We start from the raw sequence: 19,418 nt of genomic DNA, 5'->3' as shown, positions 1-19,418 counted from the left end.
TCAGGTCCTCCACAAGAGGAGTTCCTGCTCTTAACTGCTGAGCCATGTCTCCAGCCCACACATCTGCTTTCTTAACTAAGTAGTTGTTTCACTTAGGAAATGGGTCCCAACTTGATTATCCCTTCCTTGTACAATTCCTCTCAGCAGACAATGTCCTCGGGCTATTGCCCTCCTCTAGGTTGTTACAGTGATCTCATTATCTAAGCTTAAATCCATAGTCTTTCTGGATTGTCTATTTCTAGTAAATGGTAAAACTTTTCCCTTAATTGATTATTTAAGCACTAAGCTTGAGAACCGTTCTGATGCCCCAGCCTCTTATCCCTGTGTACAATCAGTCACCAAGGCAGTTCTTTCTAAAAAACGTTCTCAATCTCCTTTCTTCTTTACCCACCATATTCCCACTAACGTCATCCTCTCTAGTTCAGATCAATCATTCTGTCGTCCCCCTTCAACTAAATCTGTTTTAAGTGCATATATACTCTGCACTAGGCTTTGAGCCTCAGACTAGGGAAACAAAACAGACGGACTCTCCTTGCCCCACCAACACAACTTATAGCTGTTAGAAGAGACGAGCGTTGCTCAAGAAAACACCTATGAACATGTAATTACAAGTGAAAGTGAGCACGACAGAAGACAGAACGTGATTAGAAGAAAGGAAGTGTGGACCAGGAGTAGTGGTTCAAGCCTGGCCTACATAGTGAGTTACAGCGTGGCTGGGATTACAGAGTGAGACCCTGTTTCCCCAAAAAAAAAAAAAAAAAAAAAAAATGAGGTGCGTGGAAATTGACTGAATAAATAGAAATGGTCGCTGAGGGTAGGAAGGGGTCACTCACACAATTGCTGACACATAGCCCAGTAGTCTATTTGGTCAAAAAGAACATGAGAGATAGCAGGACACTCAAAACACTGGAAGAGGCCAATAAGATTGGAGCTGGAAGGGCCTAGGACGAGGCTGGAGAAAAAAGTGGGCAGGGCCAGCTTGGCTGACCAAGGTATGTGACTTGCCTGGGTTACACCCTCAGACCCGTGAGCCTTGCTGTGACTGCAACAGTGGCCTTTGCTTGACCCTCTGGCTTTCTTAACTCTCCACCTCTGCCTCACTCATCACAAGACTCCCTCTAGACTCTTCGCCCAACACCATCTTCAACAATCTGTGCGTCATGGCCAACGGCTCTACACTGTGGTCCTCAGCTCTGTGCCTCCGCTCCCCTCCCCACCTTCTCTGCCTGTAATCTTCAAGTCCCCTCTATCTCACCTTCGATGGCCTCGTGGAAAGCTGCCAGCTACTCACCGAAAATGGTTGTCCATGTGCTCAACCACCTAGACCCTCGAGCTGTACCAGTACAGGATGGGATTCCGAGCTGGAAAGTCATCCTAGAATCCTGGGTTTGAGCAACTCATTTCACTTTGGAAGCCTCAGATATCTAATCCATAGAATAGATAAAAATCATTGTTCTTGTAAAGCTGTTGGAGAATTAGGTCTGAATACATTTTTTAAGTAACTGTATAGTACCTAGTAAACATAGACTACTTCCTATCCATCTGGCTCTTCCACCTTCTCTTACTGTCCTAAGGAAATGGCAAAGTTTTTAGAAGAAAGGAACTATGTACTTTTTATCTTCGTATTTCTAATTGATGCCTGACAAAAAAGTATCTAGTCAATAATGCTGAATGATTCAAGATGTTAAATATTGAAAAATGTTGAAGAATTGTTTAGTTGAATGGAATAAAACATTTAAAATATCTAAATATACTTTTAAAAAGATTTTTTTTTTCAAAGACAGGATATCATATTGCTCAGGCTGGCCTCAAACTTGCTTTGGAGCTCAGGCTGGCCCTAAATGCCTTATCCATCTGTCTTCAGTTCCCAACTGCTAAGCTAACAGGTATGCATCACCACATACAGCTTTAAATTTCTTTTTTAATTAACACACCATATTAAAAGATTTGAGGGGGAAATCTGCATAGCTGGAAATAGCCAAAGTTAGCTCATATTGTTCACACCGATTAGATAATCAAAACATATTTTTCTTGATGATACTCAACATTGGCAAAGCTAGGATTCCATGAATTCATATGCTGCCCGTAAGAGTGCAAATTACTAGTAATACTCAGGAAAACTAGTTTGCAGTTGGTATAAAAACCTCTATAATTTTGTACTTAGTAATTAACTGAGCCTCTGGGGATGCAACAGAAACAAAGACAGAAATGTAATGAAGGTTTTTATTCTGAGAAGGTCTTTACTACACTGTTTATAACAGCAACAAAAGAAAAGGAAAAGAAATGGTATAACCACCCAGGAACAGGAGAGTGAGTCGTAAATTAGAGGTTAGGATTTATCCACAAGAGGGATCGGGTAGTCATTTACTTATGTGTTTCTAAGGAATTCTTAGACATTGAAAACTCTCTGTGATATGCTGCTAAGTGGCCATATGCCATATAAGCCTGTACTACAGTGTCATGCCAGCTTTGGAAATCTATGCAGGGTTCCTTTTACCAATATACTCAACATCTAAGGTTTTGTGGAACGTGAGGAGTTTAGGAACAGCACAAATGCATACATGTCCACTAGCAAATGAGAATCTGGCTGTGGTCAGCAAATTCTCAGAAAGAAGGACAAAAGAGGCCCCCACAAGGGGGGCATGAAGGCACCTGCTACCAAGCCTCACAACCTGAGGTGCCACCGAGCCTCAACTGGAGTTGAATCTTTGGAGCCCATGTGACAGAAGGAGAGAACCGCTCCCTTATATCTTACGGCCTCCAGATGTGAATCATGGCATGCATTCTCTCTCTCTCTCTCTCTCTCTCTCTCTCTCTCTCTCTCTCTCTCTCTCACACACACACACACACACACACACACACACACACACACACACACACTCTAAATAAAGTGTAACAATTTAGAAGGACAGTAGAGGCCATGACAAATGAGCCTACTCATGACTGACTGGTCTGTTAAAGTCTTACTGGAGGCCATTAAAGAAAGTGACCAACAATTTAAACATCTCTACAGAAGCCTTCCTCATTATGACTGTGCTACAGAAACTCAAATGAAGTAAAGGATGTTTTAAGCTTCCTTTTCTTTGGAAAAGTCACCCTCCCACTCTGCCCTAAGTCTTTATTGATTGATACTTTCTTGTAGGATTGTATACAAATGCACATCATATTTGATTTTTATGGAAATGGGCATACGATCAATTGATATATATGTCCCCTATCACCTACTATAGAAGGGAACAGAACCTGAGGGAGAATTGAGCCCCTGAGACCTGGTGAGCTGTAGCCTGGCTCCAGAGACTGGGCACCCTGACTGGTTTCTGGTGGCTGAGTAAGTCTCCTGACATTCAAAGAATGTGTGAATAACTCCAAAGGGAGACACCTATCCTCTGGGACTTGCCTGAGGTATCTGAGGCAGAGATGGTTGTGTCAGATTCTTCAACAGAGACACTGACATCCACTAATTCCAGGACGACATCCCCAGAGCCATAAATGAAATGTCTGTTGATGAGGGGTTGACCTGACTCTGGCTGTGCCAGAATTTGTTTGCTCCTGGGAAATCTATTGAAAAATATGATAAAACTTCAGACTCAGCAAAGCTGGGTTCTCCAAAGGCGTGTGTGTGTGTGTGTGTGTGTGTGTGTGTGTGTGTGTGTGTGTGTGTGTTTTGCATGTTTGTGTATACAGAATGGCAGGTAAAAGCTAGAGGTCAATGGGACTTCTTCCTGAATTGCTTCTCCACCTTTTTTTGAGACAAGGTTTCTCACTGAACCTGAAGAAGACTGTTCGGTTTCACTGGCTGGCCAGTGGCCCCCAAGATCTGCTCCCAGCGCTAGCACTGGTACAAGCAGGCCCCCACGTCCAAATTTGACTTGGGTGTGAGGGATCTGAATTCTGGTCCTCATGCTTGCTTAGCAATAACTTTGCCCAACGAGTCTCCTCTTTACACTGTAGTTTTTGAGCCAAGGTCTCTCACTAAGGAGCTCCTCAATTTGACCCAGCTGGCCAGCAAGCTCCTAGGGATGGATCTTCCTGTCAGGGCTATAACTACAGGTGTGAGTTGCCGCTTAGGAGCGCTGGAGATCCAAACCTGGGTTCTCACGCTTGCTCAGCAAGCACTTGACTAATGGAACCATTCCCTAAGCCCTGTTTCTTTTGTTTTGCTTTGTTTCGTCCTGTGGGAATGTTGTTGTTTTGTTTTTTTTGAGGCAGGATTTTATTATGTAGCCTGGACTGGGTTGACATCCATTTTGTAGCCCAAGCTAGACCGGAATTCAAAGCAATCCACTCATCTCAGGCTCCAGGGTGCTATAATTACAGATGTATATCACCATATCTGACTCAATCACCATCTTCTGCTCCTGAGTCCTTGTAGGCTGTGGAAACTTGGGCCAAAGCCCACCAAGTAGGGAGATGCCCAAAGAAGCCAGAGATCCTGCACCCAGCTCTGTAGACACATTCCATTCCCCTGCCCTATACCTCCAGCTACCTCTAAACTAGGCTCCAAAAGACCTGTCTATGACTCTACTAACAGCAAGAGAATCCAAACCTGTAGCTAATTCTACCCTGTTCTGGGTCACTGTTGAGGTCTTGAACTAGCATGGCTGTATCTGACAACTGTCCACATCATCTTTAGAGATTCTTTCTGGATTTCTGTCTGGGCCCTGTTGGGCTACAATGCCACTACCTTTACATGCTGTCTTTTTTTTAAAGTAATTTTTAATTGTGTGTGTGTGTGTGTGTGTGTGTGTGTGTGTGTGTGTGTGTGTAAGTGTCCTAGGATGCTAGAGAAATGAGATCCCCTGGAGCTGGCATCACAGGCCTTTGTGAGCTGCCTGGTGTGGATGCTGGGAACCAAACTCAAATCGTCTGCAAGGGCAGGGTGAGCTTTTAACCACTGAGCCGTCCCTCCACTCCCCCCCCCCACCTTTCCTGTGCTTTTCAGTGATGAATACTGTCCCAAACATAGATAGGATCTCTGAGTCTACGTTGTGTCCCTGGAGACTCTCATCGATGGACGTTTGTCGTGGGGCCAGAGAAACTTTACTGGGTAAGAGCTTCGGTCTGGACTCACTAGCCTTCTTGCCTTCCATCTGGAGCTGCTTTTCATTCCCAGCATTGTTCAGCTCCTCTGTGGAGCTCTGAGACTTTTGTCTTCAAGCTGTGTCCACAGTAGCACTCAACACTATCATGACCATAGTGACCATGGACAGATATTTTAACATAATTTCTTTATTGATTCTTTGGGGATTTCACATCATACAGCCTAATTCCGATTACCTCCCAGTCTCCCCACATCCTCCCCTTGCCCCCGCAGTGCCCCCAAAAGAAAATTTTAAAAAATCAAACCAAAACAAGCAAACAAACCACAAAAACAAGAATAACATGAGACAAAAACAGAGAAACCTCTTCGATTCTCCATCTTTCCCACCTGTCCAACACCTCTTCATCAGTCCTGGTGACGTTGGGGTGGTGAGGGACAGAATCTTGACAGAGGCAGTAAGAGCCATCTGTGTTTACAGCCAGGACCTTTTATGCGTCCCCTCTTACTAAGAACTTCAGAAACAGGTGGGCATGGTAGCATGTGCATTCATACATTCATTCGCTCATTCATTCATTTTGGTTTTTAGAGACAGGGTTTCTCTGTGGAGCCTTGGCTGTCCTGGAACTTGCTCTGTAGAACATCAGGAACAGTGCAGAGTGTCACTTCAGGAGTGTTAACCCATGACATCTTTGGGTGCTTCTACTCTGTCACTCTCCATGTTTCCAAATGGATGATCTGGAAAGAGCTTTTAAAGACCCTTTATGTTTTGATGAGTTTTCACAGATATGGGCTGTCTTCTAGAAGGTTCTGTAGATTGAAAACCTCCTGGGAATGGTGATCCACGGTGTGGAGGGCCAGCTGTTGTGCAACACACTGTTCTCAACATTGGGGACTGTCTCATACTTCTCATTGTAGATTGTGCGTGGGTGGGGTCTGGTGCCACTGTGGTCTTGCAGGGGTGATGGTGCCAGAGACATGAAGGTTCTGGATGACAACTGTGTCACCTGAACTCCTGAGGGACTCAAAGCTCAATGTGGCTGAGCTAATGTGACTAGGAAAAGAGGAAGAAAGTGCACCCAGAGGCACAATAGAGCTCACACCGTTAATGAGAGTCTTCTCTATGTATAAGGGAATAGCTGGCTGGTGCTCTCCAGGATCTTAATCAAGACCTCCCACTTCAAGGAAAGTCCTTCCCTCTCCTTTAATCTTATGCAAACACCCTCACAGACACTCGTAGAGGTGTGTCTCCTAGGTGACTTTAAATCCAGAAAGTTAACAACGAAGACCAACCAACAGAGAGATCACATCTCCTTGATCTAACTCTTGTTTTCCACACCAATTTGGATCTCTGGGCAGGAGTACAGCGTGAAGTCCAGCAGATCTGTGTCTGCTCCTTCAGTGTCCTTGGCTCCCTCACTGTTCTTGGGCTACAGTGTTCTGGAAATCCTCCCGGAGACCCAGGGATTCCTAGATTTTGTTGGAGAAGAAACTCTATGGGGTCATAAAGATGATGGTTTGCTTGTCCATTTGGACAGTGGACACTCCAGCTCTGAGTCTTCACATAAAAACAGAAGCTGTGAATATCTGGCTATAGAAAACAGAATGAATTATTTTCTGCTTTTATTCCCCCAAGCAGCCCAGCTAATACCCCTCCCCCCACATAGTTTCATGGCCTTCCTCAACCTCTGGGGGTGGGCTAGGCTCACTGCAGTTTAGGAGTACTGGAGCTGCTGCTGGAGAAGGGGCTCTTCCTCCTGGAAGACTCTGCCTCAGCTATTAGTAGCAGAGATGATGGCCACCCCAGGACATAAGCCAAGCTGAATAGTTCAGGCACATGGAAAAGATACTCATGAGTACAAGGTGAAGCAACAGCCTGCTGATCAGTGGTAAGGTTATATTGCAAATAATGAGCTCAGTCACACATGGGGTCTTGTCCTAGTCTACAGTAAATAGGGCTTAGGCACTAGCCCTTGAAGCAACAAGTTCAGAATGCCAAGTGTATGGTGGTGTCAGGACCAGAGCAGTGTTCATCGGGATGTGGAGAGGTATCCTGGCAGTATGCCTCCCACAGCTGGCAGAGCTTAAGTGGATGGCTCTGCTTCCTGCTGTGACCATCTTTGCCTGAGTGGAGCTCTGAAGATGACAACCAGAGAGAGTCTGAACCCTCTGGAAAAGAGCAGAGTTGTTCATCGTGCCCGTCTACCATGGAAACTCCTGAATTAGTCCTTCCGTGCACGCCTCTGTCTCTTCCTCAAGGGCTGGCTGGCCCCTGGCTCCCTGAGTGATAGCAGGATAAGACAGAATCCACATAGTCAATGGGTGGCAGCGCGGGCAGGGAGCCACTAAGATGAAGCCGTCTCCGTGAGATCAACCTGAAGTCCAAACAGTGGCCCCGAAGCCCAGCCATCCTCCAGTACCACTAGCAACACAGATAGAAGACGCAGTAAGGATGGCCAGAGAGGTTGACCTGGGGCTGGCCAAGTGACTCCTGCACAACCGTCAGCCTCCAGCTACTCCACAGGTAACTGGTAGTGCAGCTGGACTCGGCTGGGAGATCCTGAACTGGAGTCCTGTCCCTGTCTTCACCACTTAGAGGATCAGGTAGCTTTCCCGGGTCACAATCCTCTTTTTATCTTCTTTAGTGTCAGAGAAGGGGGCACTAGCTGCTCCAGATATAATAGGAGGTTAGATGTGCTAAATTAGGGAGAGGTTGGGACTCTGGGCTATCAAAGTCCTACAAGCACTGAGAAATGGCTCCTCTAATTCACCCTTCCATAGAGGTCTTCAGAACCCTCTGACTGGGCTTCTAGAGCAGATGAGGAACATGGCTACGTGTGGATGAAAGGCTGAAGTGTAAGAAGTACTTTCATAATCTGAAATTGCTGGGAGGCTGGAGATGTACTCAGCTGGTAGAGTGCTTGTCTTGAGTGCAACAGTTTTGGGTTGGATCCCCAGAACCACATAAACCAGGAATGTTGATATATGTCTGCAGTCTCAGCTCTCAGGATGTGGAGGCAGGAAGAGCAAACGTTCAAGGTCATCCTTGACTACATAGGGAATGTGAGACCAGTCTGGGCTACATGAGGCCCTGACACCATCATCATCATCATCATCATCATCATCATCATCACCACCATCATCATCAATAAAATTACTTGAAAATATAGCATTCAAAAATCCCAAATTTTTAGCTTTTTAAAAAAAGTATGAAAGGTGATGTTTTTCTGTATCTTTCATGTTCGTTTTAAATACTCAAATAACACTTTTTCTTGTTTCTCTGAATGTCTATTGCATTTCATTTGCTTTGGTTTTTCTGATTTTCTCATCAAATTATTTAAACTTTTTCCATCCTGCTCACTGGTATTCTGGTGAAGTTTCTGCTTCTGAGATTATTTCAAAGTCGCTCTCAACCCTGCCAAGTTCCCTTAGTATTCTACCCTCTGCTGCTGTCTCCTGGATCAGGGCATTTTTGCTTCTGTCACAAGACACACACTGTTTTCTTTTGGAACAAGCAGTTTTCTTGGGCTTCCTTGGAGAGACGACGCAGCAAGAAGAACGCTTGCTTGCCACCTGGGCAAGAAGACCTGAGTTCAGATCCCAACACTCATGTGAAAATCCAGGTCTAACCCCAGTGTGGATGCAGGGATGTGGGGAGTAGGGTGGGCATGCGGAGGGGCAGAGGCAGGAGGATCACTGGGATTTGATGGCTGCAGTCTAACTCCAGGTTCAGTGAGAGGCTGGTCCCAAGGGAGTGCCGTGGGCAGTGGAAGAACAGGACAGCAGTTGCCCCCACCCTCCATACACCCACCCATGTGCTCACTCCACACAAACACCACCCTCCATACGCCCACCCATGTGCACACTCCACACAAACACCACACTCACACACTAAATAAATAAATAAATAAGTGACCAAATAAATACATAAAACTAAGAAAAAGAACACCAAACCAAGAGGGAAAAGTAGAAAGTCCTGAGAAAAGATCCCCAGGTGACAACGTATTAAATACTCAGTCTGTAGATGCTGAAAGCAAATCCCCCAAACATCTGCTCAGGAACCTTTCCAGGCCACCCACAGAAAGCTAAGGATCGTGTTGCGTCTTGGAGTGGGAGTAGAGAGCTATGAATAATAATGTTTTAATACAGGAAGTGGAAAACTAGAATACAGAAATTAAGATTTGAGGTAGAACTAATCATCTACTGTATTCCGTATGGATTGTGTGTGAGAGGGGAGGACCCTACAGGCTGGATGTGGTTATCTGGCAGAGTTTTTGTTCGTTTATATCCTGCGGTGTTCTGCAGAGGGCTTGGAAGGAGACAGTCGGTCTTAAAATATTAACATTATACACTAGTGCTCCAGAGTGTAGGAAGGCGGGGAAGAGGAGAGAGAAGAGAGGATAGAGGAAGAACGAGGCAGGGGAGAAACGGAGGGAGGGACTTCACTTCAATGTATTTAAATTTTAGAATAAATTTGCCAGAGGGGAGGAAAGAGAGACAATAAGTGTTAGGTGAGAAAGAGGCCACAAGACAGGAGCAGCTAGATCACTGCTTAAGGAGAATTCTCTGGCCTCCACAGGCCCACGGAGGAATGGCAATTTCAACCCACAGGGCAGAGGGGCAGGGGCTTGCGCCATGATCAGCCCAAACCAAGCTAGGCTCTCTGAACAATCCCAACTTAAAGGAGCTCCAAAGATGAGAACAATTCCAGAGCTCATGTGGGCTATTTTTGTGTTTGTTTTGACTCTTTGTGATTCATTCTCTTTCTCTCTCTCTCTCTCTCTCTCTCTCTCTCTCTCTCTCTCTCTCTCTCTCTCACACACACACACACACACACACACACACACACACACACACCACAGCTGAGGACAAACCCAGAGCCTCTGTTAGTCAAGCATTCTACCACAGAGCTAAATCCCCAACTTCTAGAGCTCCTCCTGGGCTTCAGGAGTTTGCTGAGAATCCAGAACTGGCTTTTGTCTGTGTTATCCTAAACTCATCTTGTAGGAGTCTCCGGGCAAGATTCCCTGTCCTCTCATTCACTGCAAAGGGAAGTCCTGGGTCTTCTTAGGATGGCCACCAGGGCCAGTAAAAGCATTATCAGCACTCTCTCCCCTAAGAAAGAGCAGATTTGCTATGAGTCAAGTGGAAACCCTGGTGTCTGTGGTAGAAGAACAGAGAAAGTGAGTCGGGAGGAAACTTGGGGAGCCAAGGTTCTGCAAGCTGGCTTCTAGCCATGAGCAGCCATACATGAAAGAGCTCCCTTTCATGGGTCAACCTCCAAAGGATGAAAGCATCACCTACATGCCAGGATCCCACCAATAGCTAAGACTCCTGAATATTCCAGAAAAATTGAATAGGATGGTAAGCAAGTTTTGTTTTGTTTTTTTAATTAAGAAATTTTCTATTCAATTTACATACCAACCACAGATCCCCCCTCTCCTCCCTCCTCCTACCCTCCAGCCTCCCACCCCACAACCCAGCCCCCATTCCCACCTCCTCCAAGACAAAGCCTCCCATGGGGAGTCAGCAGAGACTGGTACATTCAGTTAAGGCAGGTCCAAGCTCCTCCCTGCTGCACCAAGGCTGCACAAGGTATCCCACCATAGGCACTGGGCCCCCAAAAGCCCACTCATGCACCAGGGATAGATCCCAATCCCACTGCCTGGGGGCCCCCTAAACAGTTCAAGCTAAACAAGATGTTTTTTAATTAACATGGTTCGTTTGTTTTGTTTTCGTGCATGGGCACTGATCTACGTCACTGGAGATCCACCCTCTCCTCTGCCTAACTCCTCCCATCCTAAATTCATAATCTCTTCTTTATTACTGTTACACACACACACACACACACACACACACACATTATGTGTATGTATATGCATATATGCATATATAACCTACTAACTCCATTTTCTTTTGTTTGTTTGGATATGTGTGTGTCGAGTGCTGACCACTTGGGACTGGATAACCTGTGTGGGAATTTGTCCCTAAAGCAACTGCTTTTCCCTCTCTCGGCAGCCACTGACCATCTGCAGCTCTTCATCAAGGAGTAGGACCACATGGGATTTGCCCTGTCTGCATTGGCATGTCCACTAACATTGTCATTTTGTGGGTCTTGTTCAGATAAGCGATTTATAAAAGCATGAAATCTCTCACACAGCTGTGTGAATCAGCCGGAGCTAAATAAGTATGGACACTTCCTAAGAAACCCTTGGAGATGATACACCAGACTCTGAAAGTGAAATGGAAATACATAGTCAATTAAAGAAATGTCCTCAATGGCAGGGATTGCACTTAAAACTGTGCTGAACCTGAACTCTACAGGCTGCCTGTGAGAATCCTAAGCAACAGAAGCCAGGAAGCAGTCTGAGGTTCACAGTGGCCCTGGAGCTGGCCTCTAGGGTTCAGAGTGCTGTGTTTCCAAAGCCATTAGCATGGGAGGGAGAGGTGGCTGAAAGGGCAGGGAGCTAGGGGATCACAGACATCTGCCTACCACACCCTCATCTCCATCCTGTCTGAAACCGCACCCCTGGGACTGGCCTGAAGCAGAGCCAGCTGCCACACAGCCACACAAGCGGGGGTGTAAAGTGCTTCTCCCCAGACTCACCAGCATGTCTATCCTGGGTTTGCGCTTTCCTTCTGTTAATTTTGCAGCATTCTTCCCAGCCCACATAACAAAGCTGTGAAGAGATAAATCCATGTTGATTTCACGAGGGAGGCAAAAAGGACAAAGAACTCTGGGCCTTGCTCCAGGTAAATGCTAGACTTACCAGCTTCCCCCCACATCTGTGTTTCTTCCTGTCAGCTAAATGCCAATAGAGATACATAGTCTCCAAATTATACCTCAAGGAGGGCAGGGAGATGGCTCAGCAAGTCAAGGCCACCAAGCCCAGTGACCTGAGTTCAGTCCCTAGGATACATGGTAGAAGGACAGTGTGTAAACTAATGATATGACTGCTCTATGGTCTAGTTAAGGGTAAAGCTTTTATTGTAGATATGAGAGAGAACAGCCAGAGGCATCTGGAAGAGTCCAGAGCAGAGAAGGAAGTAGACCGAATATGGCCAGCAGACTGGACCTGGCCAGGAGAAAAGCAGGAGCAGGGCAGAGAGAGAGGAAAACAGAAGTAGAAACAAAAACATGAGAGATGGGGAGTAAAGAGAAGATGGGTGGGTGGGGGAAGAGCAGGAGGTCAGAGAGGGGAGGAGGAAGACAGAGAGAGAAGGGGAGAGAGGGAGACACACAGCCGAAATAGCAGGGTTATAAGGAAAATGAGTAGCTCAGGGTAGGGAAGCCTGTGAGCTGGGGAAGTCTGAGTAGGGGAGGAGGTGAGGAGAGCTAGGATGATAGCTAGCATGGTCTTTGAAATGTGCAACAGGGACTTGTGATACTGAGGGACCCTAGAAGCCAGTATATACTTTGGTGTTGGGTGTTCAGTTGTAACCTCCAGCTCTCCCCTGCATGACCCAGAAAGCCCCATTCCTGTCTCTCTCCAAGCCCCACCCACTCAGAGAGCCTCCAGACAAAGGAAAGGCACCAAAAGGCCCAGTTCAGCATTCTTGGAGGCTACTACAGCTTCCTCCCCTGAAGACGACAGCTGCCCAAGTCCCCGCCTAAAGTGTTCAGCTTTTGACCATACTTGGGCATAAACTCAGCTTGTGGCAGACACATCATCACCTCACACCTACAACCTATAAAGTCTCACTGTGGATGCAGCTTCTCTGGCCTCGATCTCTGGGACTAGAGACCCTGCTCGGGAGCTGCTTTGCTCAAATAAACCTGTTATTGTACTTTTTCAATTTGGCTTGATCTGGCTTACTGCATCGTTGGAGAAATCTATTGGGGCGGGGTGGGGGTGGGGTGAGCAGAAAACCTATTAGGCACCACAGGTGCCTTTTGGAATTTGTTGAAATGGAGTTTCCTTTGGACTTGACAGAAAGACCTGACTCCCACAAGATATCTTTTGGTCTCTAAACACACATACTCATAAACAAACAAAATGTGCCAGGGGTGATGGTAAACACCTTTAATCCTAACACACAGAAGGCAGAGACAGGCAGATCTCTGTGAGTTTGAAGCTAGCCTGGTCTACAAATCAAGTTCCAGGACATCCAGGGAGGGCTATTACACAGAGAAACTGTCTTGAAAAAAATGTAAATTGAAAAAATTTTAAAAATACCTCAATTTGACTAATAGTCCCTGAATTCTAGGACTCTGTGAGCTCCGCGTGAGTAAAGCAATAAACACAAATAAGCCACATCTAGCTTTCGACCATCTAGGTCAACAATAAAATGGATATTTAATATTTACCTGCTGGGTTCACATTTACCAAGTGTCTTATACTTACTGCCCCAGTTCATAATGAAAGCTTGCTGCAAGGCAGTGCCATCCAGGCTCCAACTGGTTCCAAAGGATTGTCAGCCTTGATATTCTCATCATTGGTAAGCCACTCCACACTGAGCAGAACTAACCTACGCAGTCAATAGCACTCTGCAGTGGTCTCCAGGCTCAGGCTGTCTTGGGTGTTGCACTTCTCGCCTCATTCTGTCTTGGGTCACTCCCTCTGGGAAAGACAGCTGCTGTCTGTAAGTACATTCAGGGTCCCAGTGGAGAAGCCCACCTAGTGAGGAGCTGTGGTCACCTGACAACAGGCAGGACCGCCTAGAGAGAAGAACCATTCCCCCAGGGAACCTTCACTGCCAATGTCTTTTAGGTTTTTGTTTGTTTTACATAACGGCTTTAAGGAAATGTAATTCACATGCCAAATAATTCAGTCACTTAAAAGTTACATTTTGGTGACTTTTTGTGATAGTCAGATACATGTAAGCCACCAACACCCTGAAACTGAGAATATTTTCTTCATGGCAAAAGGAACCCTGTGCCCTTCAGCTGTCCGTTCATTTCCTCAGCTGCCACACAAAGCCACCACTGAAGAACTTCTAGATCCATCTTCTTAAGATTTGCCTTTTAAAGATATTTTATAGAAGTGGATTCATATAAACTGGGTTTTTTATCTTAAGTGTATTTATTGTTGTATGTGTGTGTGTGTGTGTGTGCATGATTCAGGGGCGGGGGCTCACGTGCCACAGTGTGATTAGGGTCAGAGGACAGCTTTGTCAATCTGTTCCCTTCTTCCACGCTGTGTGGGTTCTAGGGATGGAACTCAGGTTATCAGTCTCGTTTGGAAAGTACCTTTACCCATTGAGTCATCTCATTGGCCCAGAGTGTAGCATTTTCTAACTGATCCTTATTTACCATCATGTTTCCAAAGTCCGTCCATGTTATAGCATGTATCAGAACTTCATTTCCTTTTATGGCTGAGTAGAATTCTGTTCTCATTGTATATAAGTATATTTTGCTTATCCATTCATCCATTCATGGACATTGGTTTGCTTCCAACTTTGGGCTATTGTGAATACTGTTACTATAAACACTGATATACAACTTTTTATGTGGATATATATTTTCACTTCTCTAGGGTGTATAAACAGAAGCCGATGCTGGGCAGTAAAGTAACTTTTATGGGCAGTCACTTGAGAAGCAAACAGTACCATTTCTCCTCTCCACCAGGAGTCTTTGAAGACTTCTATTTTTCCATGTGCCCTCTGGCACTTACTGTATTTGACTATTTTTGTTCTAGCAGATCTAGGTGGGTATGACTGACATTAAGATACTGGTTTGCGTTTTCCTGATAACTTACAATGTCTACCATCTTTTCTTGTGATCTTGGTCATTTATATATCTTCTTAAGAGAAATGTTTGCTCCAGGCCTTAACCTTTTGTTTAAATTAGTTGGAATTTATTATTAAATTGTAAATATTCTTTTTCTTGGGTTAGGGGAGAGTTTCAAGACAGGGTTTCTCTGTGTACCCCTGGCTGTCCTAGAACTCACTCTGTAGACCAAGCTGGCCTCAAACTCACAGAGATCCACCTCCCTCTGCCTCTCAAATGCTGGGATTAAAGGCGTGTGCCACCACCACCCAATTTGGTAATATTCTTTATAGACTCAAGATATGACTTTTATCAAATACGTCATCAGCAAAAATGTTTAAAAATCCATTTTATATATTGCCTTCCATTTTTTTTAATAACATTTAAAAATGTTTATTTAGTGTAGATGTTAAGGGGGATGTGCTACTACATGTGTGCAGAGGTCAGAGGACAACCTATGCAAGTTAGTTCTCTCCTTCAACCGTGTGGGGCCCGGGAACCAAACTCAGATAGTCATGTTGGTGGCAGACACCTTTACCTAATGAGCCATCTTGCTGGCCCATCTCAGCCTTTTCTCATTGTTAATAATACTTTTGGAAACACAGAATATATTTTCATTTTAATGAAGTTCAATTTGTCTTTTTCTTTTGTAGTTCATGTCTTAGTGTATTTTATTTGTTTGGTTTTGATTTGTTACATTACTTTGTTTGGGGTGTGTGTGTGTGTGTGTGTGCCATGGTATACCTGTGAAGGCCAGAAAATAAATTCCACCACCTGGGTCCTAAGACCGAACTTAGGTCCTGAGGCTTCTCAGTGGGTGCCTTTATCCACTGAGCCATTGCCACCCTGATCTTGGTGTTATAGCTAAGAATCCATTATCAAATCCAAAGTCATAAAAATGTAGCCATATGTGTTCTTCTAACAGTTTATAAATTCTTATACTTAAGTTCTTGTTCTGTTTCACATTAACATATCTGGTGTTTAGGTTGGGGCCCAATGTTATTCTTTTGCATGTTGACGTGGTTTCAGAATCACTTACTGAAGACTGATTTCTTCCCTGTGGAGTGCTTTGCGTCTTTGTTGAAAACTGCTTCACGTGGGTGTACATCTGGATTCAAAAGCAATGTGCAGATCCCTGCATCTCCCATTGTACCAGTATGCCACTGCCTCAATTATTACTGTTTTGTGCTGACCTTACATCAGAAAACACGTGAATCTTCCAGCTTTGTTCTTTTCAAGATAGCTTTAACTGTTCTGGCTCCTTGCAAATCCATCCATACGAATTTTAAACTCAACAGTTTCTAAAAAGAAGCCTACAACCGTTTAGATAGGACTTTCATTGAATCCACACACCATCTTAAAGGATGTTTATTTCTTGTTAACTCCTAAGTCTTACCCACAAACATGGAGTGATTTTCATTGATTTAAAGCCTGTTCAGTACCTTTCAACAATCTCTTGTACTTTTTACATTATGGTTTTCACAATTTTTGTCAAATTTGTTCTTGAATATTTTAATTTTATCACTTTAAAAAAATTGAATTGATTTCTTAATACCCTTCTTTGAATCATTCATTGAGGTATATAAGAATACAAAGGGGTGTGCTCCCCGCGGCTGCAGGGCTCACGTGGTCACCAGGCAGTTCTCAGCACAGCACGTGGGTTCCAGTTGTTCGTACCCAACCGCCACCACAGCCTGTAGCCATGCCGGTAGACATCAGCAAGTGGGCCGGGCCCCTGAGCCTACAGGAGGTAGATGAGCGGCCCCGACACCCACTGCGGGTCACCTATGGTGGGGTGGAGGTGGATGAACTCGGCCAAGTGCTGACGCCCACCCAGGTTAAGAATAGACCCAGCAGCATTTCATGGGATGGCCTTGACCCAGGGAAACTCTACACCTTGGTCCTCACAGACCCCGATGTTCCCCCAGCAGGAAAGACCCCAAGTACAGGGAGTGGCACCATTTTCTGGTGGTCAACATGAAGGGCAACGACATCAGCAGTGGGAAGGTCCTCTCGGATTATGTGGGTTCCGGACCTCCCAGTGGCACCGGCCTCCATCGCTATGTCTGGCTGGTGTACGAGCAGGACAAGCCCCTCAAGTGTGACTAGCCTGTTCTCAGCAACTGGTCAGGAGACCACCGCGGCAAATTCAAGGTGGCGGCCTTCCGCAAGAAGTATCACCTGGGAGCCCCGGTAGCCGGCACGTGTTACCAGGCGGAGTGGGATGACTATGTGCCCAAGCTGCACAAGCAGCTGTCTGGGAAATAGAGAGTCAGTCACTTGACGGTCCTGGCCACCCCCCTGCGGTGTCATCTGAACAATGAGTGGCACGTCTCTCCTCTTCTCACTCCCATCCTGCAAAGGGGAGACTCGAGCTGTTGTAGGGCGGTAGTTTAGGGGCGACTCTTTCTTGTTGTTTGCCCTAAAGACTAAATAATTGCATGCCCCAGTTTGTTTTGATCAAATTTAAGCTCCATCTGGTGAATATTTGGCACTATGATGGGGTTGTTATATTGTTAATAAAAAGATAGTAACTCCAAAAGCAGAGAAGGAAAGAAAAAAAAAAAACCCAAGTAAAAAGACCAGGTCTACGGGAAGATGGCTAAGCATCCGTCCTTATGAAGAGACAGGTGCGATGCCTCAGCCTCCACTCTGACCAGGAGCTGTTGCACAGGTGGCCCCATCTAATGAGACTCGTTCTAAGTCCTGTCTCCCGCCAGCACAACCGGAGACTTCCCATCCTGGATAATCCCAGACAGTACAGCTAAACAAGTATCTGTGTCTTGTGGCTCCATTAAAAAGAGCTGGGAAAAGCAATGAGGAAGATGGCTTTGCTGAGCCCTGGCTTGGCCAGGGCGCCCTGCTGCAGTCCTGGATTGCAGTCCTGGACAGTTAACAGGAGGCCTTAACTCAATTCCTGCTAAGTCAATTGCTCCTCACTGGTGCAAGAAGAGCTAATCTGGAGCTGCTTATGTTAATTCTGTTTGCTTATTGTCAAATAAAAATTTAAAAGGGAAAAAACCCTATACAATGGATTTTTTTTTTGGTATTGATTTTATATCTCAAAACCTTGTTGAACTCATTTGTTGGATCTACTTTGACTGGTTGGTTGGTAGATTGACTTCTTAAAGTTTTCTGGGTTCTTACTATTTGTTTATTGTTTTAATTTTGTTGCTTGAAACGGTGCCTCATGTAACCTAGGCTAGCCTCGAACTTCTGACCCTCCAACTTCTATCTGCTTGGTGCTGGTATTATATGTATGTACCATCATGCTTGTTGGTTTTGTGGGGATTTTTGATGTTTTGCTTTGGTTTTTGAGTATTCATGCATACACATGCACACATAGAGCAATACAAAGCATATAGCTATCAGGGTGTTCTAGTTTTCTTTCTGTTGTTGGGATAAAACACTGCTAGTATGACTAAAAGTAATTTAGGGGAGGGAAGAAGGGTTTGTTTGGCTCATACTTCCAGGCCTCAGTCCATCCTTAGGGGTAGTAAGGGTAGGAACTCAAGCAAGAACTTGAAACAGAAACCACAGAAGACTACTTCCTGGCTTGCTTTGGGATTCATGCTGAGCTTGTTTTCTTATACAGCCCAAGATCACTGGTCAGGGAATGGTGCCACCCACAGTGGGCTGGGCCCTCCTACATCAATTATCAATCAAGACAATGTCCCACAGACACACCTACAGACCAATCTGATCTAGGCAATTATTCTACAGGGCCTTTCCTCTCAGGTGACTCAAGGCTGTGTAAAGTTAACAGTTAAAGCTAACTAGGACACTAAAGTTGGAAAGAAACTATATCCACAGCTTTCACTGAAACCCCTGCAGTGAAAGAATGAGATTCGGAACTCTGTTTCTCACCTTTTCATGTGATCAACCAGACAGGGTACACATATGCCTCCAAGCAGCTGCCTTGGGGCTACAGTCTTCAAAGAAGCTGAAACAATTTTTCTTACAGAAGCATATAGCTGGGAGAAAGGCATGAGAAGAGAGCTCTTGAGAAAGCTTGGCATGGACTCTGGGATGGCTGTTCATTGTTTTGGGAATCATTAGAGCAGGGAATCTCAGAGTGTGGCAGAGTTAAGGTTCACTTCGGAACACCATGTAGAGAGAATTAATGGGCCACCCACAACCTTATCTGACCCTACAATGTCTGTAGAACTGAGCAACAAAGTTCAACCAAACAGTCTTTTCCTTGCAAGCCTCTGGTGCCAAGATCCCTTGTGGCCCGGCTGTAACTCAATACAGGAGCCAAGGAAATTAAATGGAATTTGGGGAACTTGATCCTTGTGTGCCGAGGGCAGAAATATTTGTGTTGATAGAAGCAGGGCGTGGGTCTGTTTGCTTAGGGTCCTTCTCTCTCTCTCCAAAGTGCTCGCTGGTATTATAGGATCAGGCTGGTCTCAGGGCCCCTGGGGAAAAAAAAAAACCAAAGTTCTTGGTAAACTGTCCCAGACCTTCACAACTCACAGGGGAGCCTATGGAGAGTGTCAGCTGACAGCCCCTCTGTGAAACAGACTAGCTTCACAAACTAACCAGGAGAACTGGTCTGTGACAATAACGAGTTGGAAACCTTGAGAAAGAAACTGATGCAGGGTCCTGATAAGCCAGTCAAGTAGGCAGTTGCTGCACTTACAAAAGGCACAGGAAAGAGTGTGTGAAGCT

At 45.3% G+C, this 19,418-nt stretch overlaps 1 pseudogene; it reads left to right on the top strand.

The window, feature by feature from the left end:
- The first annotated feature begins 16,392 nt into the window (after nt 1–16,392).
- Nucleotides 16,393–17,782, top strand: LOC131906183 (phosphatidylethanolamine-binding protein 1-like; annotated as a pseudogene).
- The last annotated feature ends 1,636 nt before the right edge of the window (nt 17,783–19,418 follow it).

The sequence above is a fragment of the Peromyscus eremicus genome, chromosome 3, assembly GCF_949786415.1.
Source record: "Peromyscus eremicus chromosome 3, PerEre_H2_v1, whole genome shotgun sequence".
Taxonomy (NCBI): Eukaryota; Metazoa; Chordata; class Mammalia; order Rodentia; family Cricetidae; genus Peromyscus; species Peromyscus eremicus.
Note: the sequence above shows the minus strand (reverse complement) of the source record. Positions and strands in the feature narration are given on the sequence as shown.